Below are 3,898 nucleotides of genomic sequence, written 5' to 3'. Positions count from 1 at the left end.
CCAAATGCTTTCCACAGTGGTTGCACCATTCTCTAGTCTTTTAATGCAGGCTTGTGTATAATATAATTGAGCTATCCATTGAGAGAGATAACATAGTACAGTAGAGGTTTATAGATGTTGAGGTGAATTAGAAAATGCATATTTTATTTAAAGATGTACTAAATTAAAAAAAAAAACCAACAGGACAAGTCATTAGAATTTAATTTTACTTGGATTCACAACCAACAGCCATGATAGTAAGTTAATCAAAGGATATAGTTGGATTCAGTAAGTCTGGTATCAAGGGCCTCTTTAAAGTGCTAAAGTAGAAAGATGTCAGTTTAAAGATGAAGGTGTTCAAGATCCAAACCATGATATTTTCACAACTCTGCCTGGGCATATGAAAGTTGGAACATTGAATAAGGAAGACCAAGACAGAATGAACGCCTTTGGACTGTGATGTTGGAGAGGAGTGTTTAATTTCCCACGGGCTGCCAAAAGAATAAACAGATCTGTCTTGGAGGAAATACAACCAGGATACTTCTTATAGACTTAGGATGGAGAAATTTCTCACATATTTTGGGCATATTTCCAGGAAGTATCAGTCCTTGGAAAAAGATACCATGCAGGAAAAGGCGACAAATCTGAGAAAAAGAGAAAGACCCTCAATACCATGGCTTAACACAATGAATATAAGGGTCAGTTGGAGAATATCAGAAAACCTGGAGATGTTGCAGGATGGGACAAGGTTCATTCAGATCAGTGTTTATAATGTTGCTAGAGGTTATAGTTAACCTGGTGACACTTAACAACAGCAACAAATATAAAAGGATTTCTCTGTAAACCACATATACCTCATGACATACTAGTGTCATCAACTCAAAACTGAAATTCATGGCTGTTTGAGTCAGAGCTGACTCATGCTGACCTTCTGCGTTTTGAGGATGTCAATTGCTTGGGAGAAGATTATCTTTTTTCCACTGATAATTTGTTGATGTCTTTGAATCACCCAAACAATGTGGCCTTTGGGTAAATCACCATAATCTGGGTAGTTAAAACAGCATAAATATATTCTCTCAAAATTCTGAAGCCTGAAATCAGAAATTATGATATTGACAGAGTGGGGTGCTACTTGCAAAGTCTTTAGGCAAGAAAACTTCCTGCCTTTCTTCCAGCTTCTGTTGGGTTCAGGTGTTCCTCTTTGCCCATGTTCATAGAGTTTTCTGTGTCTTCACCTCTTCTATACCTTCTAAAGATAGTTGTCATTAGAGTTAGAGTGCACCTTGGTAATTTAGAATGATAATCTCTTTTCAACCATTGCTAATTACATTTCAGAACTCTTTTTTTCAAATAAGGGAACATTCACATGGACTGGATATGAGCATGTGGACATATATTTTAGTTCAACTCTCTAGAGATGGTAATACTTTTTATTAATAATTCTAAACTTCTACTAAATAACCATGAGTTTTATTTTCTTTCTCTTGCCTTCCACCTCAGGCGTGCAAGAGAATATAGGCCTCAGTTAGCTTTAGGGCATATCTCCTTTATATGCAATTCCAATATCATTTGAGGCCTCTTAACTATTACTCAAGTCAAACTTCCTACCTGATTCCAAGGGAAGGAATGGAAGGAAATAGTAAGGGGATAGGGTTTATCATAGAATCCTTCTATTCCAGTATCACAAATCATTGCTGTCTAGTTGGAACCAACTCATTGCGCCCTGTAGTGGGTCTCCTGAGATTATAAATTACACAGGGAGAGACTGGCCATCTTTTTCTGGAAGAACAACGCATGCCACATTTGGATTAGCAACTCCCAAAAAGACTAGGTCAAGCCTATCCAATTTAAATAATGAGAAAATAATTTGAGAAGCTGAACTATAATTAAGTAGAATATCTCATCAGGACTGAAAGATGTGGAAGACTGTCTCATCAACAACCTGTGTTAAGTAGCTAACACAACCTTGCTTGCAGAAAGTGAAGAGGATTTAAAGCACTTGCTGCAGAGGATCAAAGATTACAATCTTCAAGACAGAGTCCAGCTTTACAATAAGAAAATAAAGATCTTCACCATTGGACCAATAGACAGCTTTCTGAAAGATGGAGCAAAGATTGAAGTTGGCAACAATTTTATTTTATTTGAATCCACAATCAACAGCCATGGTAACAGCTCAAGAAATTAAAAACCCATTGTATTGGGACCATCTGCTGTCAAGGACCTTCCCAAAGTTGTAAAGAGCAGTGAAGATTATTTATAGACTAAGATGTGGTTGGTCCAAGTCTTGATATTTTCAATTGCTTCTTACGTATCAGAAACTTGGACGATGAATACAGATGACAGGAGAAGATTCAGTGCTTTTGATTTGTGGTGTTGGAGAATAGTACTGTATAACCTTGGACTTTTGAAAGGGCAAATAAGTCTGTCTTGGATAAAATGTAACTTGTGTGTTTCTTAGAGGCAAGGAGCCTGAAACTTCATCTCATATACTTTAAATGTTTGTCAGGAGGGCCTAGACTTTAGAAAAAGACACCATTCTGAGAGAGGAGTAGAGGAAGAGAGGAAAACCCTCAATTATATGGATTGACACTATAAAAATTCACTGGAACATATTAGGTGAGGATAGAACAGGATAGAGAAAGGTTCAGATCTGTCATTTTTCATGTTCTTATGAGCTGTAATCACATTAATCACACCTAACAACAAAAACAACAAACTAGACAACCAACACTCTACGTTAGTATGTTGCTATATGCTGTCAAGTCAAAACTGACTCCTCATTGAAATTCCAGAATGTTTGTCTTAGGGTGAAACCAAGTTTCTCCTTGGAGGCTAGGATTTTGAAGCTCCATCTCACATACTTTAGTCATATGGTCAGGGGTCCTTGCAGAATGACGCTATACTTGGAAAGTTGGTGCGACATCACAGAAGAGGGAGACCCTGGATAAGATGTATAGACACCTGAGATCTATATCCAGTTTACCAACTTATCAGCTCTGCAACAGTTAGCTACTTTGTTTCTCATACCTGAAAAATAGAATAATTCTTTGTAGTAGCATTTTAAGAAATAAGTAAACTAATGTGTTGTTGTTGTTGTTGTTGTTATGTGCCATCGAGTCGTTTGTGACTCATAGCGGCCCTATGTACAACAGCCATAAACCCTGCTCTATCCTGAGCCAATCACATTGCCTCTGACACACCCATTCCAATTACCCCAGTCACTGAATCAATCCATCTCAAAGAGGGTCTTCCCCTCCTGTGCTGTCCCTCTACCCTACCAAGCATGATGTCCCTTTCCAAGGACCTGTCTCTCCTTACAACATGTCCAAAGTATGTCAGATGAAGCCCCAGAATCCTTGCCTCCAAGGAGTAGCCTGGTTTAACCCTCTCTAGGATGAATCTGTTTGTTTTCTTGGCAGTCCATGGTACATTTAATACTCTTCTCCAGGACCACAACTCAAAGGTGTCAATTCTCCTTCTATCCTCCCTAGTCATTGTCCAACTCTCTGATGCATAACAAGTGATGGCAAAGACCATGGCCTCTATCAGGCACACCTTAGTCTCCAGAGAGACACTGTTGCTCTTGAGTACTTTAGAGAGGTCCCTAACAGCAGACTATTATGTACATTTCTTTTTATTACCAAATATTCATTCTTGCCTTTTATAGAATGGTTTAGTATTTTCTTTCAAAATGAAGTTTAATTTTAACTGAGTAAATTCTAACCAAAGAAAGAAGTATTTGATGGTTTTCATCCTTAAGGAAAAGATTACCTGGCCTGGTGATATCCTACGCTAGTGTTTTCCATGCTGTGTTTATTATTATATGCCATTTCTACCAACTTTTACAGTTGGAGATAGATGGAACATGCAAACAAGATGCATTGATAATAATGGGTGACTGGAATGCAAAAGTTGGGAA

Source organism: Elephantulus edwardii, unplaced genomic scaffold, assembly GCF_000299155.1.
Source record: "Elephantulus edwardii isolate Elephantulus edwardi_28Jun2011 unplaced genomic scaffold, EleEdw1.0 scaffold00020, whole genome shotgun sequence".
NCBI classification, from domain to species: domain Eukaryota; kingdom Metazoa; phylum Chordata; class Mammalia; order Macroscelidea; family Macroscelididae; genus Elephantulus; species Elephantulus edwardii.
The sequence above is the reverse complement of the archived record's forward strand: the minus strand, read 5'-3'. Positions refer to the sequence as shown.